The following is a 26,465-nucleotide window of genomic DNA, read 5'->3' as shown; positions in this document are numbered from 1 at the left end:
GTGTGGATTGTAATGAACTGGCCCTTTCCCCTTGTAGACTGAACCCTCCTTGGGAGCCATGGTCTCCAGTGTTACTTCAACCACAGAAGGATGGATGTACACTCCTCACTCCTACCTCAAGACTGAATAAAGTAGCTAAACTTACTCACTTCCACAACTGGGCAAACTCCTGACCAAGCAGTATATGACCTTCAGCAAAGAGCTAACCAGGATCCTAAAACTGTTATAGCAGGTAGCCTAGACAGCCTGCCTTTTCCTAGGATGGGCGAGCAGGTGTCAGTCACTCACTCCCATTGGTGCCCTCCATTTCCTATGCCACTATTCAAGCATGGATTATCTGGGTCACAGTAAGGGCTTTCTCCCTCTGTGCCACTGAAGTGAGTCTGTGCCTATTAAATAAATTGTAATGCATGGCATGTAACTCACTCTACATAATATATCTACTGTCACACATGCATATATATATATATGAAATGTGATTTTATGTATTGTGATTCAAATGGATCCACTTGTATCAGTCTGTTAGCTTATTGCCTGATAAATAAACCAGTTAGGAAACAAATAACAAGCAGTACACCTTTTATTGTCCGTTTATGCTAGCACACCTCCCCTATGTCCATGGTGATATGCACAAGCTACTGAGGTAAAGACTTGCTTCCACCACCCTAAAACAACTGCTGCAACAGTCGTTGGCTGAAAGCAAACAGGATTCACCTAATGCTTGGTGCCCTGTATTCTGTTAATGCCTGTGATTTATTACTCTAAGGACTTGCTTCCAGAACTCTGAAATAACTGTTGCACCAGTCTTTGGCCAAAAGCAAGCAGGCTTCATCTAACACTTGGTCCCCTGTATTCAGTTACTGCCTGCGACTTACTACTGTATGTTTTGCTTTTGCTATGTAAGTCTATTGTGGATAGCTCTAAGTGGCTTTACAGCACATTACCGGGATGTACTCATTACCTGCCACTACACTTCTCTTCCGTTTTCTCTGCTTCAATTATCTTCATCACAATATCCTGCCCTGCTATATGTTTCTCTAGTAAATTATTTTATTTGTCCTTAGCCCACCTAATTCCCAGTTCTAATTTTGGTCTCTTACTTATTATTTTATTTATTTATTGACATTTATTAACTGGGTTGGTCCAGCTGGGCTTGCAGCCCATTTTCAGTGGAGACCTGAGGAGAAAAGCTCCAAAAAAAACACAAACAGTTTACAGAGAATCAAACATTTGAGTAAAAAATATGGTCAAAATCACTTATACAAGAGCATTAGAGAGACAAAGCAGAAATGCAAACACATGATATATACATATCAATATTTTTACAGAGTAAAAATATATTTACATATTTACAAAAAGAGTTAAGTCCAACAGTATTGATTGTACAGTTTAATAAGTATCCGCAATAGTGGAGTACTTAGCTGTATGTGGAGGGACTGAAAAGGTATATAGTAGGGTAGTGGGGAGCTTAAGTAGGGGCTTGACAAGGACATATTTTGGAGTTGAGTAGATGAAGTTTGAGTTTTTCTTTAAAGAAGGATGGGTGAATGATGAAACAAATGCCTCTTGGGAGTTTGTTCCAGGCTTGGGTGATGGAGTGTTTATATAGGAGTTTGCCAGCTATTTATTTGGGTTGGTAGATTTGTAGTAGTTGCTGATTAGAGGTACGGAGAGTCTGTGGAGGAGTGTAGATAGAGATGAAGGAAGCGAGAGCAGGGCAGGATGAAGGTTTGTAAACCTTACACCTAAAACTCCCTGTTTTTCTTATTGCTGTTGTTTGTATTGCAATATACCTAATGCCTGCCTGTGAATTATCCCATTCATTTGCTTAGGAGTTGTAGTAATACTGTTAAGCCAAGCATTTAGCCTTTCCTTACTGATTGTTTGTTTTCTGGTCACACATGCATCTGCAACTGGATTCCCCTCTATGTAGTTGATGGTCAGAAATTTAAACCTAAAAGTTAAAATGCTTGCATAGTTAATTTTTCTCTCACATATCCCATGATTGATTGTGACATTTAAAAACTCCCTTCTGGTCTCTTGCACCATCTTTTACTGTCTGTTTATGCTAGTACACCTCCCCTTTGTCCGCGGTGATGTGTGCGAGCTACTGAGATATTACTTGACTGTTTTTTTTGTGTAGTCATGTTTTCTAATTGATTTTTGTTAGCGACTCTAACTTTGAAATGTGCTTTCAGCTTGATTTGTGTTAGCAACTTTTAACTCTGAAATGTGCTTTCGGATTGATTTGTGTTAGCGACTTCTAACTCTGAAATGTGCTTTTCACATTTATGAGTCTGCTTCTAGAGAGCAACCATTGTTTTCTATTCATGTTTAGAATTTTACTGATGCATGTTATTGTCATCAGACATTTCTTGTTCTGATTTCAATAGTGCTAAATACTGATATGCTTTTTACTGTGTTAGACATTCCTTATTATTATTTGTTTATACTGCTTTTACCTAAACATGCTTCTATAGTGCTCAGTTTTTCACAGTATTGTTTGAACTGTAACTGCTGCTGCATTCAGCTTACATTACTATTGACTCTCATCCTATGTTTGCTGCTGTTTCACTACCATAACTGACTATAAGCTTTACCTTTTCTCTCTTCCCTGGCCAAAAGTTATCAGACTTGCTGTTGACCTTTTAGGTCCTCTTACAGGTTCTCTACCTATCTCCTGGTTACTTTCTCTTTTCTGTTGACCACCTCACTATTTATACTTCTCATTTTTGTATCTTCAAAATGTGCCATTCCTCTATTTTTCATTTTCTTAGGTAAGGACATGATTCTACCTCCCTAAGATAATTGACACAACCTCAGTTGGCCTAAAGCAAACAGGCTTGACCTGATGCTCAATCCCCTGTATTCTGTTACTACCTGTGACTTACTACTGTATGTTTTGCTTTTGCTATGTAGCTCATATTATTTTGAATACTTCTAAGTGGCTTTCCAGACATCCCCAGGATGTACTCATTACCCCTTACTACACTTCACTTCCTCTTTCGCTACTTTGTCCTTAGTCTACGTTATTCACAGTTCTAGTTTTGGTCTCTTACTTATTACACAGAAAACTCCCTGTTTTTCTTATTGCTGGTGCTTTTACTACAATCTACCTAATGCCTACCTGTGATCTATCCTGTTCATTTACTTAGTAGTTACACTAGTAGTTTTAAGTCAAGCATTTAGCCTTTCCTTATTGATTTATTTTCTGGTTACACATGCATCTGTGTCTTGATTCTTCCTGCTCCATTTGTCCTCACTAAACTCGGGCTCAGAAAGCTCCCTTACTCTAGTCCAAATCTCACCCACCTCAACTACTCCTAAACTTATACTTCCAATCCTCCTCCCACTAATCAAACCAACCAATCAAAACAATCTTTGTCCTACACATCACTGCTCCCTCCCCCACACATCCACAAAACCTTCTTTATCCTACATCACACTTCAATCCCTATCTTATTTTTACCACAACCATAACTTCTTTTTTTATCTGAAAAGCACTCACCTCCCACTATATTATCATTTTCTTTCTAATTACAACATTTCCAAAACCTAACTACACACTTTACAAACCAACATCATCTCCCCCTCAACACTAACACTCAATCTCTCATTCCTTTGTTTTTCATTTCCTGCTTCAACAAATTATCATACATTCCCTATCAGTTCCCATATTACTACAATAACATTGTCCATAGCTAATCCTTATAATACAAAAAGTGTCTCAAACATATCACCAAGTCTACTTAATACTTATTCACTACTACCTCTAAAAATAAAACCTTTACAATACAATTCCAAAGTCATTAAGTCAAAATTTTAAATAATAAAAATCCACTTTTACATTAAAAAAAAAATTCTACCTACGTTTAATTTATCTTCCTCTCTGATGATATTCACCCCAATCTAGGACCAACCACTACCCCTGTCCTCCTCCATACCCCTATAAACTCATCACACAACAAAAATCTGAAATTCATTACCCTCAATTTGTATCTAAATCTCAGACTTTCATGCTTGGGTAGCATTACATACTCCTGATATCTTAGCTGCCACAGAAACATGGCTTAAATCTAATATAAAACATGTCAAAATACTGCCCCAAGGATATAATTTAATCAGACTAGACATATTACCATAAAAAAGTGGAATTGTCTTATTTTACAAAAGTGACTTCACTGTTACAAATTACTCTGGCCATATCCTCAAATTTGATAATACTGAACTACTCATAACTGTGCTAAAACTAAACAATTCAAGGAATCTATGCATAGTTGTCATTTGCATCTCCCCATCTCAAAACATTGCCATACTTGAAAACATCTTATCATGAATTACTAAAAATATCTCTTATGAAACAATAATTCTTGGTAATGATAACATTAACTGGATAGCTTTTACATCTACTTCTCGTACCACCTCAATGAGCCTTTTTAATTTCTCTCAAGTTGTAACACCCACTACATGGTTTGATAAAAATAGCATACTAGGATTAACCTTAGACTGGATTCTAGTATCTGATCTGTGTAAGTATACACAATCTGGTACCCTTCCTAACACTCTTAGTGATCACCTGACATCCTATACCATTAGAATATCAAAACATACCCCCAGTAGACATGTATACAAGACAATCCATAACCTAACAAAATTCAATATGCAGATCTTTCTAAACATATTAAATCTACTAATTGGACTATACTAAAAACACATCCTCTTGATGAAGCTGTAAATATGTTTAATACCAAATCCCTAACCACTCTAAATAGATAAGCTCCTACGCGGACAAAAAGAATCAAAATCAATCATGCCCCATGGCTATCATATGCCACAAAACAATTAATATCCCTAAGAAAGAAAGCATGGAATGAATGTCAAAAATCTAAATCCCTGACAAATTACAATATTACAAAGAACTATGAAATAAAGTAAAAAAATCTCAGTATTACTGACAAAAAGGAAAGTCTGCACCAACCAGCAATCTATCACCTCTTATATCCCCAAATAATGTTGGTCATCATTCAATTCACTTCTCAAACCAGGCACAAAACAAAATCTAAGCTCTCACCCTGATAAATTTTCTAGTGAAACTGCCACACTCTTCAACTGTCACTCCATCGACAATATCTCCAACCTAGTGTCAAACAATGCCCATAATCTACCTTCTGTAGATCAGTCCCCTACTTCAAATAGTTCTATATCGACTATAACAAATACTGACATCACGCCATGTCCCACTGCTACTGCTCTTACCCTTTCACTCCACCCAGTCTTTACCAATCTCATAAAGAAACTTCTATTAAAGCTCAAACCTAGTTCAACCTCTGCAGATAACCTCCCCGCAGAATACATGAAGATTGCTGCTGAGGCCATAGCTTACCTAATCTTATCAACAGATCAATCTCAGAATCATATGTCCCAGACATCTGGGAAAAGTCATATGTTATCCATATCTACAAAGGAGGCAATTCCGTTGATCTATCCAACTACCCCCCCATTACTATCCTATCACCTTTGTCCACAATACTTGAAAAATGTATCCATTTACAACTCAGTAGTTATCTTGTCTATAACCCACTACTGTCTCCAACACAGCATGGCTTCAGACCATATTACAGCACTTCAGCCACTTTCTTATCCTTCATGGATACCATAAATTATGCTAGAGACTCCAATCAACTTGTTTCTGCACTGTTTCTAGACCTCTCTAAGGCATTCAATGCAGTCTCTTGCACTAAGCTATTACACAAACTTTCCTCTCTTGCTTTCACATCCCTCTCTCTTGCATGGTTTAAAAGTTCCTGTCAGATAGACAACAGTCAGTTAATTGGCATGGTTGTCTTTCCCTCTTCCTACCAAACATCAGAGGTATATCCTCAAGGCTCCATCGTTGAGAGACTTCAGTTCAACATCTTTATAAATAATCTTCATTTTTCCTCTACGAAATCCAAATTAATCCAATATGCAGATATTATTTCTCATCAAATCACCTACTTGACCTGTAGCTCATTACCAAGAAGTTTTTTCATCTACTGAATTCTGGTTAAACAACTCCTAGTTGCTGCTTAACCCTAATAAAACAAAAACACCTACTTTTCTTCCAAAAGATCAAATAGAAAATTGATCAAATTTTAAAATTCTTTCCCTAAATAACACTCTAATTTAAGAAGTCCCATATACTAAGATACTAGGGGTAATCATCAATGAAAACCTAAAGTTTGATCTTCATATCCAAAACAACATTACAAAAAAAAAAAAAACACCAGAAACTAGGCATGCTTTACAGACACTTTTCTTTACTGATCCACCAGACTCACTCTTGCTAATACATACTTGTTACCCTCCCTGCTATACTGCACAAATATCCTTACTAATATCCAGATCTCCCTCTTATCAAAACTTGAAACCTACTACAACAAAACAACAACATTCGCCATTCTCTCTCCTGATTCCACTCACCACTGCCCCTCTCTGCAATCATTGAGATGGCTAGATCTACCTCAATGTCTCAAATTCATGCAACTCTCAACAGCCCACATTATATATAAATCCACTGCCTGCCCTGTTCTAATTTCTGTTCTTCCTAGCTACCTTCCTACTAGATCTCTAAGATCCAAAGACAAACTTCTATCTGTTCACAAGCCCAATAAAAAATTGGGAAAATGCCACTAATCCCATTACATTGCAAAAGCCTGGAATGATCTTCCCACAAATATTAGAACAAACTCCAACTTTCTGTCATTCAAATACCCATTGAAAGAATTCCTAAGGAAAGCATGAATCTGTTTCTTGCTCTAATCCCACTTAATTACTTTATCCCCTTCACTTTAACTGCCTCTCCAATGACCTTTTGCACCTTTAACTATCTCTTCTACAACCTTTTCTCCTATCTATACTCTAATTATATTCTCTCCATCCTACTTTCCATTTATACATACAATATGGCCTACATCTCTGTGACCCCATACCTCTCTCCTCTCCTCTCACACCTATTACTCTTATTGCAGACTTCCTTTCCAATCTTCATGCTCTTATCTTCCCATGTGCATCTCCTAGTGCTGTTTATCCTTTCCTTTCTCCTTTTTCTTTTCAAGTTGTCATAAAATTCCTCCCTGTAACCTTGTAAATATCCGGTATATTTCTTCCAGTGAAATTCTTGACATGCATATTTTTTTAATTCTTCTGTAAGAGATTCATAGTAATCACTTACCTTGGAGCTTTTTTCCCCAGGTCTCAGCTGAAAATGGGATCCTAGGACTCCAGTCAGACTTTCCCAGTAAATAAATGTCAAATAAATACATACATACATGCATGCATACATGCATACATACATACAAACATACATACTGTACATGCGATGAACATGAATCTTTACTTTTTCCAGTTCAAATTCACAGCATTTGTTTGTTCTGTTATCCTAGATGCCTTGCAAACTTGCATGTTGCTATTTTAAACTGCATAGTCAGTATAAAATGTGTCTGATTAGTACTTTGGTCTATAGCATCATGATGTGATGATTTCATAATGATAATACATATATATATATATATATATATATATATATATATATATATATATATGTATATATATACAGTGATTAGAAGCAAGATTGTCAGTGCAAATATTCTCTACCTTTTATTTTTGCTATCTTATATAATGTTAATGGTGATGATAATGATTATAGTAATAGTATGTATTAGTCATAGTAATATAAAGGACAGTAAAATAATCCCATTGCTTTTCTGCCATCTTTGCTGAATGTATATAGCGATACCACCACCTTTTGCTTCCATCTTAAGAACTCGTGACTGTGGCTTTCCTTTGGAAATTAGTGCATGGGGTATTGGCTGGGCAGTTGTAGTGCAGTGCTCTCTGATTGATGAGCTACATTGGTCAAAATCATAAAAGGCATAGTGAAGGTGTATAGCGTGTTCTTATGTCCTTGTTCTCCCCTCATCATTTCTACAATCATTAAAGTTTTGTGTCTTAGTTAAAATTGCTCTGGCCCTGTGATGCTCACTCAGAAACACAGGACAAGCAATTCCTCCCTGAAATAGTTTTAGTCTTCTACCCTTATCCATACCTCTCAAATGTACCTCATTACGAGGAACATACCTCATTTGGGGTCTTAAAATGTTCATGTTCCTTGAAGTTCCTCAAAGTTCTACATTGAAAGAGTCTGTCACACATTCAGTGTTAGGAATTTTTTTAAAGTAAAATCCATGATAAATAGAAATTAATCATATTAATTCATTAAAGGATCTTCTTTGTAAGTAAAACCAGCATATTTTAACCATCCTATGACCTTCCTAGTTGACGTTCTTAGTAAGCCATTAGTATGTGTTCCACATTTTGCCCATTTGTTCCACAATATGAAGGTGAGTGTTCCTTATTTTGGAGATGAAAGGTTGAGAGCTATATCTTTTTAACTTCATGTGGCAGTATTAAACTGCTATCTAATCTGTATAGTCTTCACAACTGCAGAAATAAAGTGGTATGACTGATACATTGTTACAAAATAAAATAAAATAACAACAAGCATCCTTTCTCTGACTTCTGCTATGTGCCACTGCAGTTTTGCTTAATACCACAGTGAAATTATGTTTCATAAATGCATAATATGTGCATTCAGAGCTACAAGGTGCAATCTGCTAGAAATAATGGTCAGGATTCATGAATGCGTATTAAGTCACACTAAGCCTGTTTGCTTAAAGAATAGTGATGAGCAGGTGATAAACAATTCAGAAACAACGCAGCACAACATGGCCAGCTCATATACAGGGCGTAGCAGAGTCATATGCTAATAGGCATATAATGAGTCATGCTGTGTGCTAATGAAGTAAAAACATACACAGCAGAGTGAATGAGAACTGTATAAATAATGTGCAGGCACATCATGCCTAGGATAGTACCAAATTCAGTCAAACTTGTATATGTAACATATATGCTGCTGCTCCTGTCACATACATGTATAAAGCCAAAGTAAAGTCAGCTTGGTTAGTGCTTTGGCACCTGATGCAGCAGACAAGGGTGAAGTGCCATGCAAATCATGGATGGAGAAAGTCAGTGGCTCTTAAAACTAGGAAATCAAAAGCCATACTAGAGGGTGAAGTGGAGGTCTATCAGGGGTAACATGTCGGCATATGTCCAAGTTAGTTATAATAACTATTACCTGAATGTTTGAAGAAGCATACATAGTTAGGTCGCAGGGCTTAGGCAGTTAATATGTTCATGGCAGCGCCAAGGTTAGATGAGTTAAGACACTGTACACAATGTACTCAGTTTCAGGATGTAGGGTGGGAGGTTCGCATAATGGCTAAAGTGTTACCTTATAGACACAAGGTGCAGGGTTTGATTCTGACATGTGGTAATTGGCCAGGCTTATAATAACCCACATGGGCATTTAGCCTTGTACTAATCTATAAATCTATGCAAAGATGAAAACATCTTGGTGTATGGTAGGATGAGGTCCTCAACAAATGGGTTTCACTACTGATGATCTGAAGGGTTCTCCACACTGGGGCTTCTCTCACCTCTAAGGGACAAATAGGCTTGAGGCCATTAGTGGGGAGGCTTAATGGTGAGCACCGCTTAACTTTTCTATCAAGTATTTTTTTAACAATGGCATGCATTCTTTTTATTATATATAATTTATCTATATTCAGTATTTTTTTCATTAATCTTCATCCATTCATCCTCATCTACAGCCATTACCATCCACAGTTTACTAGCACACTAGGAAATTGAGCTATAGTAGTAGGTATTTCCTCCATATTTTAGGCACATTGTGCACAAGCACACACAAACACGCGCACACACACACACACACACACACACACACACACACACACACACACACACACACACACACACACACACACACAGCCCCAGACAGACAAGCACAGACACACACACAAAAACACACATGCGCACGTGCAGTTAGCGCACCCATAGAAACACATGTGCATGCTTACACACACACACACACGCACACACGCACACACACACACACACACACACACACACACACACACACACACACACACACACACACACACACACACACACACACACACACACACAACCTATGGACAAATTAGAGTCACAAATCCATCTACTGACTGTCTTTGAGAGGTGGGAGGAAACTGGATTACCTGGAGAAAACCCACACAGACACAGAGAGAATATGCAGACTCTGTACAAAAAGCATTCCATCCAGGAGCAGAACTGCAGAACTAAATGGAATGAGGTGAATATGCAACTCAATAATTATATTTTTCATTACATTGTATATACTGTTGGTTCTTATAATCTTGTTCTTTATTCTACCTATATTTTTATTAATTTGTTCCAGCAGAGTGGCATTGTTGGGTATTTTGATGCTGTAGCATTTTTTGCTTTACACTTCTCATATAATTTCATGGGAATATCTTTGGGAAATATTGCCTCATATTCTTGCAATTTTATTTATATGGTTGATATTTGCTCCACTCTTGATTTTCCCTGATGACTTCTTTGTCAGTTTGATATGTTACCCCTATGTTTCTCTGCTTAATGTGGATTTTTCCTTTCAATTAACTGCCTTGTTCCTTTAATACCAGTTCATTGAAAATGTTATATTTGCTGTGTATATGGTCCAAAGACAGAATTCAGAGAAATGTTTTATACTCTGGAGGGGTGCAATGCATAGGCAAGTGAGTAGACAATGTATGTAGCATTCAGTAATCCTGCACTGTTTTTACCTACGAATGGTAGTTTGGTACGATGTACTAAAAGCAGTGCTGGTTACATGGTTAAGTAAGCTGGAGAACTTGAATATGTATCGATACCTCATTCAAAATATACCCACCACATACAAAATACAATAAAAGTCTATTCAGAGCTATAGCCCAGATCTAAATATCTGTACCTATATTTTACCAGCTCAGAGTCTACTTCGTTAATGGGCCAATCGATACAGTACAGTGCTCTGATCCAGCACATGCTATGTGTGGGTACTTATGGGTATTAACATATTTTCCCACCACTTACACATACATAAAACAAGATAAATGTACATATGCAAGTATATTTCATTTAAAATATATTTACATGCAGTATTCTGTGACACCATCCAGTACACAAATGTTGTCCTTGTCTAGCAGCACTGTATGTCCACTTCTTTTGCAGAATTCCATCAAACTTCAGTTGAGATACTCCCAATTAATTACACCAGTAAACAAATAAAATGAGAGCAACCACAATGGAAACCAATTTGTAACCAAAAAATACACCAGGAATGAATTCCAAAGCAAAGTCGCTGAGCTAAGAAGATAAAAAACAACTGCTATGATTGAAAGTTAAAAACAAGTTGATTAACAACAAAGTTTAATGCTTTTATCCCAATTATCTTAATGATTTCTTTAGAACAAGTAACACTTGTAAAACAGCTATTTAAATAGCATTGCTAATTAATTGCCTAATAGATCACGCAATAACTTGTTCCCATATTAGAAGGCAGTTTATGCACTGCATAGCGAGCGGTTGTTCACATGTTAAAAAATAGGTACCTAAATACAGATATAAATATATGCATATAAAATATAAGCAACTGATAAAAGTATGTAATCAAATATATACAATTTTATAAAACTCTTTTTGAAAAATCATTTTAAAACCACTTTAAACATGGAAAACCTGGGTTCTTAAAATCAACCATATTCACAGCTTAACTGCTCTTAGTCTAACTACACTACCCAATGAAACCATATGATTTAAACCAGGGGTGGTATTGCATCTAGCCTTAGCTGCCATAGCAATTCACGATACTCTAACTTGCTTTTCCAAGGACCACCCCTTGGATTGGTAGGTACTACTTCCTGAATGAAAAATAAAAAAACTAATTGCTAGTGCATGTTAACTTATGATTATAAAGTGCATTATTTTCACTTCTGTGCTCTAAGTCATAGATGTTCTCATAAATTTGCTTTTTAAAGCAAATTCAGTTTTTCCTATGAAAAAATGACTGACAAAAGTATCAAAAAACAATGCGAGCACCTCCTTTTGTATTGCAATTGTGTGCACAATCTAATTTTATTTCATAATGATGGTATCTTGTTTTAAAGAACTTCTCTAGTAAATAAATTTACATTGTGCCCAGGACCCACACTTACCTGTACCTTTAGGTTCTCTATGTAGCCCTGCAACTGTATTTAATACATTATTTCTTTCAAGTCTTTCTTTAATGTTCATGTGCCTTTTACATGTAAATTGCGGACCCGTCCTAAAATCTGTTTTAATTCATCATCACTTTCACTGAACCTCCAGTTATTAATTAATATCTGTTTAACATATTCTTGTCTGAAACTGCATTGTCCACTGTTGTAATTTAAGTTCTTCAGCATGTTACTGTTAAGGCATGTTAACACCTCACTTCCAAGTAGCACAATAAGCATTTATAAAACTGTTTTGTATTACTACCTAATAGAGGCAGTATCCTATGAGCATGGACACCACACCAACTAGTTAGCAGTACATTGAAACATAAATAGTGATACTTTGTGCGAGTTTACCACTCAGAGACTATTTTGACTTGTAACCCTAATAATAACTGAATTGGCCAAAAAAACTAAGGATTTTATTATGAATTCCCTAATTAATAGAGAACCGTAGCCTTAGAAGGAACTTACTCTTTTATTTCGTTGTCAGCCCCCCTTTTTTCTCTGAATATATAGGTAGTTGCGGAGCTGTGCAAATCTCCTGCTTTCAGTCTATCTCACAAGGCTACAAATACCTGAGCTGACCATTATTTGCAACTTTTGTTTTTGTTTTCTCTACTTGCTATTAACCCCAACCTTCGAATTCTACACTACGAGCCATGACACTCATCTATTTTCAAAATTTTACAGTGTACATGAGTTTCACTCACACTGATTAACTAGGAATAGTAGCAGCCTTAGCTGACTAACAGGTGTCGATGACTAGTCTTTGAGACAGTGTCCATAATGTTGTTTGTTGTCATCCTCTAAATCACAGATGGGCCTACCAGAGGTTAATATGCCATCACCGTCAGGGCAAGGACATTTTCAATCACTACAGTGTAGACTGGGATGCAATATGGGTGCTAATAACCATTTGTAACCCACACATGGAATTAAGTCATTACAGCGTCATGACACCTCCAGGAGTTTTTTGCCGTTACATCCTGCTGACACCTCTTGGCATCAAATATTTTCTAATTCATATTTGGATTAATAATTCCAAAACCGTGATGCATACATGCTATAAAATGATTTTGTCTTAATATATACATGATGGGCAACACAACTACCTAGTCTAGTGCTGCTAAGGAACATCATGTATTATTGTTATTCTATTTATTTATATTGCCATAATTTTCATATGTATTACATTTCATATATATTAAAATATAAATATCTCAACAACTAAGTAAAATGGACAAAATTGCTTAGCATCATACCAAAGCTCAAAGATGGACAAACATAATACTGCTGATAGATTGTATGTGTGTAACTTTAGTGGTTACTAAGATATTGCAATCTGTTTATCAAATAGTAGAAAACATTATTCTATTATTTCAGGCCTTGAAAGTAATGAATACTGCCACTGTAAGGATGTGTTTGTGCTGAACATTTTGCCATTTACATTTCTGTAATAACCATATAGCCATTATAGCTCCAGAGATATGAAAATTTGTACGAAATGTAAGAGCATAACTTTTTTGTTAAAAGCTCAGCCATTGGTAGTTAGAGCACAAACCTTTAGAAATTCATTGGACTGAATCACTTAAGTGTGATGCATGGACTGCCCATTTCAATGGAGAGAAATATTTGTGTAGCATTAATCATTCTTGCTATGTGGACCTTTATGCTTCTGATAGAGGATATGATAGACATTTCACAAGTATCAGTTTTGCAGATCATACATGATGCTGCAGCATGTGAAGGAGAATATATTGTTTCCATGGACAGCAGAAGACAGAACCACCACTGTACATATATTTTACAACATGGCTAATTTCCCTGATATTCTGAGGACCACTGGTATAACCATTGGTTGTGCCCACATGTCCAAAAAGACTTCACCTGTTCTACACAGGGATCTGTGTTTTGACTATAAGAGTTTTCATGTCATAAGCTGCCAGGTAGCATGCAATGTGCAGTGTATTTTTTATAATTTAACTGTGTGACATCCAGGCAGGTCACCTGATTTCCACATCTGGTACATATGCATTCTCTGCCAGTGTCTTGTGCAAGATGACTTCACACAAAGTTTTCTACTTGGTAGATCCACACATTGCCAAATACACAGACCAGGATTGAAGGTCCCAATTTAAACAGGCAACATGCCTCTTGTGTGTTACAGGAGACATTGGATACACCTTGGAATCATGGCTGATGACTTGCAGCCTGGATACATCTGTAGGTGCTCTGAAACATGTGATTTAAACCTGCTGTCAGTTACTTGCGTTATCTGTCATGTTGAAAAATATTTCTTTCTTTCTTTCTTTCTTTCTTTCTTTCTTTCTTTCTTTCTTTCTTTCTTTCTTTCTTTCTTTCTCTCTTTCTTTCCCCATTCTTCTTTGCAAAAGCATTATAAATCTGTCAGATTGTGAGGGTATCTCTTGTGCACAGCCCTCTTAAGGTCACTCCACAGATTTTCTATTGCATTTAGGTCTGGACTCTGGCTAAGCCATTCCAAATCATTATTTTTTTTCTGGTGAAGCCATTCTTTTGCTGATATGGATGTATGCTTATGGTCATTTTGTGTTGAAAGGTGAAATTCCTCTTCATCTTCGGTTTTCTGGCAGATGCCTGAAAGTTTTTGGCCAAAAGTGACTGGTATTTGGGACTGTTCATAATTACCTCCACCTTGACTAAAGCCCAAATTCCAGCTAAAGAAAAGCAACCCCAAAGCATGATACTGCCCACCAGCATGTTTCACCGTGGGGATGGTGTTCTTTTGGTGATGCAAAGTGTTGTTTTTGCACCAAATGTACCTTTTAGAATTGTGGCCAGAAAGTTCAACCTTGGTTTCATCAGACCACAACACCTTTTCCCTCATGCTTTTGGGAGACTTGATGTATTGTTTTGTAAATTTTAGCTGGGCCTGGATGTTTTTCTGTGTAAGTAAAGGCTTCCATCTTGCAAAACTACCCCATAGTCCAGACATATGGAGAATATGGGAGATTGTTGTCACATGTAGTACACAACGATACTTGCCAGAAATTCCTGGAGCTCCTTCAGTGTTGCTGTAGGTCTCTTGGCATTCTCCCTGACCAGTTTTTGTCTTGTCTTTTCATCAATTTTGGAGAGACAACCAGTTCTTTGCAATGCTACTGTTGTCCCATATTTTTTCCACTTTTTGATGACTGTCTTCACTGTGTTCCAAGATATATCCAATACTGTGGAAATGTTTTTGTACCCTTCCCCTGACTGATACCTTTCAAGAATGAGATCCCTTTGATGCTTTGTAAGCACTCTGTGAGCCATGGCTTTTGCTGTAGCAGGCAACTGAGTAAATGTCCGGAAAATCCTACTAGGACAGCTGAACTTTATTTGGGGTTAATCAGAGTCTCTTTAATTGATGGCAGGACTGTACCCAAGAAGACTGAATGATGTAATTAAATCAAAAGGTGCTTCAACAAATTATTAGTTTAAGGGTGTGCACATTTATGCAACCAACGTATTGTACATTTTTTTAGTTTTTTTATATTTTCCTCCTAACAGATTTGTTTGTTTTTCAATTGAATTGTACAGACTATATGTGACATTAAAGGTGGGAAAAGTTTTGAAATGATTTATTGTGGTCTCATTTTTTATTTCACAAAAACCTGGCATTTTAACAGGGATGTGTACACTTTTATATCCACTGTACATAGTTTGTCAGGTTTTACATAAGAATATTTTTTATAAAGACTTGTTCAAATTCTAGGACATAAGAAGATAAGATAAAGAGAACATCCCAAAGAAAGGAAGGAGGGCAGGATCTACCAAGAAGAAAAATATGACATGATAGAGGAGGATATAGTTGTGATAATAGTGCATTAAGTTTTGTGCAGCAGAGAGTTATGGCACAGGTTCACATAGATATGTACGTACTAGTTTAACCAGGGGAAGTGTAGGTGCAGAGCCATTTGTCTGTCAGGTTTAGTTGTAATTTAAATTCTTTCAGGTTGCAAACTGTTTTTAAATGGATTAGGATGGCATTCCAACTATTAGCAATGCATTGTGAATATAGGGAGCATCTTGCATTTTTGTTAGGTTTAGTTATGGAGAGTAACGATTTGTCATTTGACCATAAAGATCTGTCAGTAGTATAAGGTTGAATGATGGAGTGAAGAGATATAACTTTTTCAGATTTGTGCAGTTGTTTGAAGGTTGTAATTAATTGTGAATACACTAGGGAATTGTTTAGTTCGAGCCTTAGTTATTTTAGAGAGAGGCAGTGATGTGCTCTGTGTTGTTGGTTGGTTGCAAATTTTGGCTGCTTTATTGTAGCACTGCTCTAGTTTGGGTGATACAGACGAGTTGAGATCGGTTAAGATAGGAGAGACATATAATAGCATGAGAAGTAGAAAAGAAGGGGTTATGCTTTGCCTAGCAGAGTCGGTGAAGCAGTGTTTTACTCTAAAGAGGCAGCCAAGTGTTCGTTGTGCATTCTTTACGGCTTACTGAAGCTATAGATAACATTTCCAGTGGTTGTCTATAATCATGCCTTGTAGTTTGGTGTGGGATACCTATTTTATACTAGTCTTTTTGTATAAGAGTATATTAGTTTTTTGGGGGGAGGAGAGAGAGTTGGTGTGAACAGTGCTAGTTTATTTTTTTTTTAATTTTATTTTAGGATTTCAGAGGAGTTGTGAGTTGCATGGGTAGTGTCCTAGCGAACATATTACAGTGGATTAGACTGGTTAGTTTGCATGTTATACTATGGTGACCTCTTTAACTACTCTCTTTAGGTCATTGATAAATAAGGAAAACAGAGGTGGTCCTAGGATCAAGCCATGTGGGACTTTAATGGATATAGGAAGGAAAAAGGAGTAATCATCTTACCATTTAATTGTTTGGGATTTATTAGCAAGGTAACAACAACGAAAAAAAATGTTAAGTGAGTAGAGTCATAGCCCATAGGAATAAAGTTTAGCTGGGAGAATTTGATGATTGACTGCGTCAAATATCTTGCTTAGATACAGAAATAGGGCTGAGGGTAGAAGACTTGAACTGAGAACCTTAGAAGGGTAGTGCTTATAGTAATTTATGTAGTAAGCTGAGCGTGATTACATCTTTCTGTGATTTTGAAAAAGTGTAAGAGAATGGTGATTGGTATATAGACTGAGAGTTTGGTTGATGAGCCTCCTTTCTTGACAGGTATTATATAATATTTTTTCTGTAAGGCGGGGATGAACTGTTTAGGATAGAGCAGTGTATTAGAACTGAGACAGAACATGCAAGGCTATCTGCAGTGAGTTTGAGGTATTCAGGTGGAAGTCCAGGGACAGTGGTTATTGTCTTAAGGAAGCGTGGGTATTTTTTTTCAGTGTAGATGTTGGCACTGGAATGGGTTTAAAGCATAGCAGGCTTTAGGCACCAGCAAACCCTGTGGTCGCTGGGGGCCCCCAACCACAGCGTTATCTTATCCTGATATTTTGTTACATGTCTGTCAAACCAACAAAAGCTAGTATAGCATTCTTGTATACTTAATAAACCACATGGATAACTCTTATTTACACCTCCTTTAAAATTCACAGATATTTCCGGTTGTAGTAACAGTGTTTTGTCAAGCAACAGCATCAGAATTCTATTAAATATTTTACCACTGACATAATGCCGCTGGCTTAGTTAAATCCTACTGTTAGACGTTTTCTCCACTTGCTATACCCGTGGCTGCAGGGGGCCCTCATCAATCATCCTTGACTGTGTGGAGACCCCACAAAAGCTGCTGCTGGTTGGGGAAAAATGAGGAAGAAAAAAATTATTAATTTACTAATTATGCTCTTTAACCTGAACAGGGCTGTGATATGACCCTTTTAGGATGAAGCTGATAATGAACATGAGCAAGGTAAACACTAGAGAGATCAGCAGCCCAGAGTGACTCATCTTGGTGCAAATTTTGGATTTCAAGAAGAGCTGATACTTCTGATAATCAGGGATGGTTTTCTCTTTCAGGTAGCTTTATAAATACAAGCATAATACCAGATAGTATAACTCTCAATTACTTTTACTCTAATGCACTTAACACATTAGTAGATTAACACGTTTTGGATCAACACATATTTTTGGACCTTAAGTATAAAACTTAGATATCTGGATTGATTGTTTGTAATCCTAAATGATTAACCAGCAAATCAAACTTTTTGCAAAGGAGAAAGCAAATGTATGAACAAAATCAGGGAAGGTCTGTGAAATCAGTGACAGTGACAGGCATGCATTACACCTCAATGAGGTAAATAAAAGTGACTTACCACTGCTGGTGTTTGACAACTGCTAAACAGCAGTCACTGAACTGGTGTGGCAGTACCAGTGTTGCAAAATATACTGCTATTTGCTGAAATAACTACAAAACTAGGACTGCTATGGGTTATGCTTGTGCGTGTGTAAAAAATATCACTGATTTTTGTATGTGCATGCACCCAATAATGCCAGGACACATACATTAATCTTCTGGGTATCAGTAAAAAATATACTTAACAAGTAATTATATTTCAAAAGTAAGGCATAAGATATATCACAGAACATTCAGACACTTTGATCTTCTTGGAGTCTGGTGGCCCCCACTCAACAGACTGTATAAATGGATACTGGGGGCTCCCTTAATCATGCTTGACTCTGTGGGGACCTCCACAAAAGCTATTGCTGGTTGATAAAAAATGAGGACAAAAAATGTTTCAATTTTCTGATTGTGCTGTTTAACCTGAACAATCCTGAGATATGACCCTTTTAGGATAAAGCTGATAATAACCTCAGGTTTCAACCATACCCATTCTAAAACCAGACCTGCTCAAATGTGTGTTTACAAAAAGCTGCTGGGGATCTGGGGATTGTGTGGTTATTGCAATTTTAATTTTCATCACAGTCAAACCATAGAGGTGTGCACATGAAGTCATTATAGCTTGTGACTGAGCTGAGGACAGTGTGGTGATTGTTTCTTTTACTTTTCTCACAGACCTCAGAAGTGTAAAAAGAAGGTTACTATAGCTTGTGTAGGGGTGGTGTACTGTCTAAGAGCAACAAATTAGAATATATTACTGAAATCATTCTCACAATCACACATCAGGCACATATACATGGGTCTGTCTTTGAGATTTAGGGGGGAGGAAGCATGCTATGTATACATATATCAGCAGTCACTTGAAATATATGGCTAAGGCAATTTAAACCTCTGCTTTCATCCTAGTCTAACACCAGAGGGATGTATAGGCAGTGACTGTCTTTTGTGGGGGATTAGGGAAGGAGGCAGTATTCCCTAGATGAGACTTATGTATTTCCACAACTGGATTGTTAGTTTATTGTGAGCTACTATTTTGTCAGCTTTGAATATTAAACCTTGGGCACAACTTATGTCTTCCTTGAAAAAAAAAATAAGACTGAAATTATTTTCTTTTTCATAATTTTTGTTTAGGCCACCATTAGAGTAAAATGCTGAGAAAATGCTCTAAAATGCATTCTAGGGCACATATATAACCCCTATCTCTTATCGGGCTCCAGCTTAACTGAGTTACTTTCTAAATGGTTATTACTGTGCTGTCTTGGTCAGGAAAGGAGTGCTGAAAGAATACACAGAAAACAAAAGCTGAACAGCAACAGTGAATTTCTTTCCTTAATAATCGTTTTTGTTCAAGCCATTATTGAATGAAAAGGTTGTGTAAAAAGAAAAAACAGCTTTAAAATGCACTTCAGAGCATATAGAAAGCTATGGCTTCTTGAAAAAGATAAGAGTAAGGCAAATTGTGAGAAAAGGAAGAAAAAAGTAATGTGCATGGTATGGGGAGCACAAAGGGGGGTGGTGGATCAGAGGAGAGGACTTGAGGGTGTGCAGGGTGGGGGGGGGGTGTTGAAACAGTAGGGCTAATCATCACTTCATTTAAGTCCAGACCTGTACATATAGTTGTTGTAACATATCACTTTTGCAACTAAATGCCAGTAACTGTAAGTATCCCTTTGTTAGACAGGTCAACAAAGTGTGGTATATAGGCCTGTTGTAATGTAACAGCTTGCAGCTAAGGTTTACCTGTATGTACTACTCCTAAAAGTTTGCAGCACAAACTAAAAGGTTTCTTAGGAAATGTGGGATTGACATGATGATACTTATACTGGAAGTGCCTAGGGGGCACCCAACTTGACATTTGCTGGGGGCCTCCAAAATGCTAACACCGGATCTGGTTTAAAGGTCTGTTGTGGCTTCAGTATTTGGAGATAGATGGTTGAATTTGTAGTAGTATTTGTAGGAGAGAGTTTACTGCATTCATAAAATGTGAGATAAACTGTGAAGAGTTTTTGGTTGGGGATGGGCTGGGGTGGTTGATTTTCCAGGAAAGAGCAATGTCTTTATGGACTTCCAGAAGATATTTGGATTGTTTGATAATGAATTTACTGCAGCCGCGGTGGTACAGTGGTAGCATTGTTGCCTCACAGCAAGAGGTTCTCCTGTTCTATTCACGGCTGGAGTGCCTTCTGTGTGGAGTCTGCATGTCCTCCCCACAATTGAGTGGCCTCCAAAAGACATGTGTGAATGGGTGTGCCTTCACTCAAGGTTGGGCGTCAGGCTGGCAACTCAGCACCATAAAAAATCTGCTGCCAATCATTAGCAGACGGTAGTTCTGCTGTGAAGACCCGTAACCGGGAAAAGCTGAAAAGACAAACTAGAATAAGTTTTCTGTCCTGTTTCATGCATTGTTTGCTTCAGTTCTTTAACTGCCTATATTGTTGCAGGGATGTTTGACATTTGGTTTATAGCTATGACCTTCAGGCTTTGTCTCTAAGTTGCATGAGTTCCTTTGCTTTTTTAGTTAATCAAGGGGATGGTTTGTTTTTAACTATTTTGTTTGTTAGTGATGTTTGGGCTGCAAGAATATTAAGAATTATTGAATTAAATATGTCTAGTGGATTAACAAAAGGAATAGTTTTAAGTGCAGCCCAGTTGATTTTGAGCGGGCTGGATGTTAAAGTTTCTTTACTGAAGCTGAGTACAAAATATGGCAGGAAGGAAGGAAGTGGCTACAGCTGGAGAACACTGTAGTGCTGACTGTCAGACATGTTGCAGCAGTGGAGGATGATTTCGATGTAAAGTAATCAGAGGAAATGGCTGAATCAATTCTCCATACAAGGCAGAAGTGGATATAATACAATATGGCCCTGACAAAAGACTGTGGCTTTTCTAAACTATGGGCTGTGATACAGACAGCAGAGTATTAAACTGATGCAAGAATTATCACATCCAAGCTATGCATTACAGTCTACTGACTAGCTATTCTGTGCATCAGTCATTACTTTACCTGCTTGATCCAAAGAGCGGCAGGTCACAGACATGGTCATTAACACAGGTATGGTGGGGTACAGTGACAGCTAACAGTAATGCTGTCATATGGTAGGAGTCAAGGGATGTGGATACAGTAGCCTGTCATGTAAGAAGTTGGTTGGGGAAGCTCCTGTATTTTTACATATTGGTAATGTATACTATGTATCCTGCAACTTTAAGACTTGATGCATTCCGCAATAAGGATGGCACTCAGTTTGGGAGCACATAGGGGATTCCTGATGTGACTCTCCGTGTTGGGACTGAATAGATGGATACCATCTATGGCCATGATGATGAAGATTGCTAGGCATGAGACTCTATCGGTCAGCTGGTTAGACAGAGGTATTGTGGAACTACTGCAACTTGAGTGAGCACTATGCTGAGGCATCCCAGGGTCCAGCCTCATGAGTGTCTTTGACCATAACTGTGAGATTGGCCACTTGCAAGGATGATGTATGTTATGAACATGGTTAACTGTGATGTAATCTCTGGAACTGTGTGAGACATCCAAGTAAGCTTGCCAGTGCCTGGCCTTTTTGCATATATACCCCTGATCTGCAATAGGAAGTAAGGCCTACAGAAATACAACAGTGTGTAGTTGCTACCTACTTCATAGGTGCACCAGTGGAAGACATGCAGGCTACCAATAGCTTGCCTTTGAATGTTTCCTATAGTCCCTTGATGTTGCATCACTATGTATGTCCTGCAGCTCATATTGGAGTATGCACAGTGGCAGCACATCCTCCTGCAAACCATGCTGTAAGCTCACAATTTCTACCATTGCAGACAGTGATTGTCTGTGCCTGGATAGTGAACTGCACATCCACGTATTGATGCAAGTGTTCAACCTAGGTCAGGGTAAGATGTGGAGTGATGCAATGCCAGTGATGTCCCCTGCCATGCCTCTCTCTTAAAATGAGTACATACACATCAGAGGTTCTGCATCTGAAGAATGATATCTGTGCTCGTGACTCCTGTGAAGCATTGTTGGGGCTCACACTAGCAGGCATCAATGCTAAATACAGACAAAGTCAGACCTCTACCCTGCTTTTCCACCACGCTTCATGTGTGTGTGTGTGTAAAGGGGGTGCATGCCCTATATTAGAACATCTATTAGTAAAACTCATGAATGACTAAAGACAGCGTGCCTGTATTAGTGCTAGAATATATGATTTGCTCCCCCAAACCAAGGCACACATATTGGTACACAATAAATCTGTGACTAGAATATGGCACATACATGGTTCTGTAAGCTGTTGCAGTTGCAGCAACAGCAGTAACTGGAGAACAGATAAACATAGGGTTAGTGCACAATATTCAAATGTGCCCATTATTACTAATTGGCACATCCCATTTAGATACAAAAGCAGTCATCAAAACACAGCTCCCACATCTAAGACATTGACAGGTATAACAGCTATGAGAGTTTGTTCACCAACCTGGACAGGGGTATAAGGATATTTTCCAATTCTTTGTGAGGTATCTATGTCTGTCAGTTTTATATTTTTTGAGGATGGAAATCCCATGTATGTATGATTAGGATCTGCAGTGACACCTGTTACTTTTATGGTGAACTTCACCAAGTATTGCTGCTGTTATGGGATCATGACTTGATGTGTAAACATAAGGATTACACATGCCAGTCAATGTGTATGCTCATGACTGTCTTCAGATATGTTTCAGCACTGCCCCTCCTTCCATTTAGTGGCCACATCCTTGTTTGTAGTCATGTTATTGCCATTCCTATTCATGCACATGCCAACACCAAAATGAGCATGTGACATGTGACTGCATGAGCACATCCTCTGCCTTGCCCCTCCCTTTCTAAACATAGCCACTTCATGACAGATGTGCAGCGGCCATTGTGCCATATGCTGCATGTACTGCACTCTGTACGCATGGGACACAGTGTGGCTTTTCCAAAATGAGCATTTACCTGTCTTGAATTTGTGCTGCGGTCTTTGTCATGATGAGTCCCCCCAGCTGGACATTTACTGTCAATGCCCTTGTGTTGTATTCTCTGATATGGTTAACCACCAGAGCGGCACATTTAGCTGTCATGTCCTTATGTTATATTACCTGTCATAATGACTATGTTAGTTGCATATTTGTGTGTCATCCCCTTGTGATATGTGACTTTGATCTTACTGCCTTCTACTGCTTTGTCTCTGCTTCTGTTGCTTCCATCCATCATGGGTGCATAGTACAGTACAGAGGTACATTGCCAGGAGTCTTGTCACTCATCATTATGCCTGTATCATATCCCAGCATCCTCTCCTCTGATGTCCTATTCCTGATTTGCCAGTGATAAATCTGTCTTCCATAATATGGCACTGAAACTTTTGTCATGGTAATATTGGCCACATAGCATGGCAGTTATGATAATAATGAAATTTTGAATCAAAGTTATAGCACATTTTTTTTTATCATACTCAAGCGGCATTAGCATGTGTCTCCATCCTTGAGCTGATGTGACATGTGCACACAGTCTTGTGCATGCAGCTTATTTATTTTTATTTTTATTTATTTTTTATTTAACATTTGTTAACCAGGAAAGCCCAACTTGGAATGAAGCCAATTTTCAGCAGAGGCCCGGGGGGAAACACTCCAGATGCATGTCTTTGTAATGCCAGGGATACCATAATCCTACTCTATTGATACAGTAATCGGTGCACCGTTGATGTGAAATGATGCTAGACGTGTGATATCCAAACATGATCCAAACATGTGGCCAAGTGCATGGGACTAAAATTTTGAACCTCATGAAGCTAAGTATAGTGGACATGGTCTTTTCAGACACTGGTTTCAGCAGGGATCCTACCTGGTGCAGCAAGGAGATAAACACATTTTCATATATTTTGTATAGGATCTATCATGAGTACCTATTTAACGATTATGATGACCCATTATATTAAAGAGATTCCAGACAACGTCTTGTCGGGGCAGTGAGTAATACCTCTGATATCACCTGCTCTGCAGACCAAAGTGGGCACTGGTTTTGTGAACAGGAGTAGCCATACCCTGACCCTGATTTGCTTTTTAATGTAAGAACTATGATCTGCTTTATCTTTTATTGAAACAAATGTTTAGATTTTTTGGGGGGCTATTGTCTCTGATTCCTTGCCTTATTTTTATGGGTTGACAATATACTGAGCTGTTCCTTCTTTCAGTAACTGTGGAAACAGAGTTTAACAAGCAAGACTGCATCAGGAGAGCTGATGGTCGCTGTAGCTGGTAGGGTAACATATAGTACTCCCATGTCTATATTGTGCTATTGTAGTTTTCATGTAAAATGCTGATTTACTAATGTATTTTATTTTTTTCTCTTTCAGTTTTGTCTGTATCCATCTAGAGGTCCAGTTTCACTATAGGAAGTAAAGCCGTAGCAGGCATCTGGGACTGTGCCAGCTGATGTTTCTGTCTGCTGGTCACCAGCAGTCAACAAGCCTGTCTCTCATCGGAGGACTAGATGCCACCCTTCAGGGGGATCCTAGGTGGTCTAGTGTTTAGAATTTGGTGTTCTCACTATCACAGCCTGGGCTTAATTCCCAATCTGAAAATTTCAATGGATTTTGGGGTTGGGGAAAGTAGAATGGTTAAGGTGTTTACCTCACAGACACAAGGTGCAGGGTTTGATTCTCACCTTGGAAAGCATGGGTAGGCTTAAAACAGTCCTCTGGCATCATGAGCTTAGTATATGCCTATGAACCTATGAAGGCAACTTGGGGGTCACTTTGCTGACCTCTGTGACCACTTCTCAAGAAAGGTAAGAGGCTACTGTTCTGAAAGTGGCTTGGTGGAGTCCCTCTTCTTCACCCAGTGTCAGTTTCATCAGCTGGTCATGTCCAAGGTGTGTAGGCAGTTAAACACCTGCATTAGTATTATGGGGAATCTCCTGGAATAACTGGTAGAGTAGATAAATCACTTTGGTCCTGTCACTGGATTTCTAGGAGCTGTGGCTGATGTCTGAATAGGCTACACCCCATACCCCAGTCTAACCCCCATCTTGATGTTCTCCTCCCTTATGTGTTATTCCCAATACTCTGTTTCTTTCTAAATCTCTCCATCACCAGCTGTCCTTGTCCTGAATGTCTACAACTCTCCATTGTTGTGCCAGTCTTCTGTGTCCATACCGTCCAGGCAATATTAGTCTGCATTTCATGTGGGTTTGCCTGCCTCTACCAAATTCCTTATTCCATCATCTCTTTCTATGTAACTTCCTTATTATTTTCTCCATTTGCACTTCTTGCTCAAATATACAAAATGAGCACATGCTCCCAAAAACACATAGGGCAGGATTCACAAAGCCTCCGTGTAAGAGTTACAAGGCTTACACGGAGGCGGCAGTTGAACGGTGTGACATAAGCATGTCATGCATATGCATGAGGGAATGCTGAATCACATCTAAGGCTAACACGATCCGTGTAAGACAGTAGGGGGCATGTCCGTATGGTGAGCCCTGCAAATGGACATGCCCCAGAAGAGTAAAAGTCCCAAAAGTAAATCCCCATGACAGAGTCCGTGTAAATGTGAATAAACACAACACAACACATGCCCCCACAGACTATGAACATAAAATGTAGAAATGAACAACTAATAATTTTTTTTATAAGTTGTAAAGATGTTTGCCCGTGAGTGCGCTCATTTGCGCGGGCGTGCCCAGCGCTTAGCCACAGTTAGCAGTCAGTGGAAAAGCATATAAGAACTAAATATGCAAAGTAAGCCAAGAAGCAATAGCGTAGCGGTAGAGACGTTGGCTGAAGAGGATGCAGTCATGGTTCGAGCCCCCACAACATCAATTTTTATTTTTAGTGAAATAAGCATGAAACAAGTCCCTGTCATATATGTACATATATAAAATTATATTTTATGTAAAATGTAATGAAATGGGCCATGTATTTTGAAGAAATGTGAGATAAAAAAAAAATTTGAGATGTGCTCATAGC

The sequence above is a fragment of the Protopterus annectens genome, chromosome 2.part0, assembly GCF_019279795.1.
Source record: "Protopterus annectens isolate FY-2018-M chromosome 2.part0, PAN1.0, whole genome shotgun sequence".
In the NCBI taxonomy this organism is placed as follows: domain Eukaryota; kingdom Metazoa; phylum Chordata; order Ceratodontiformes; family Protopteridae; genus Protopterus; species Protopterus annectens.
This window is presented reverse-complemented; position numbering follows the sequence as displayed.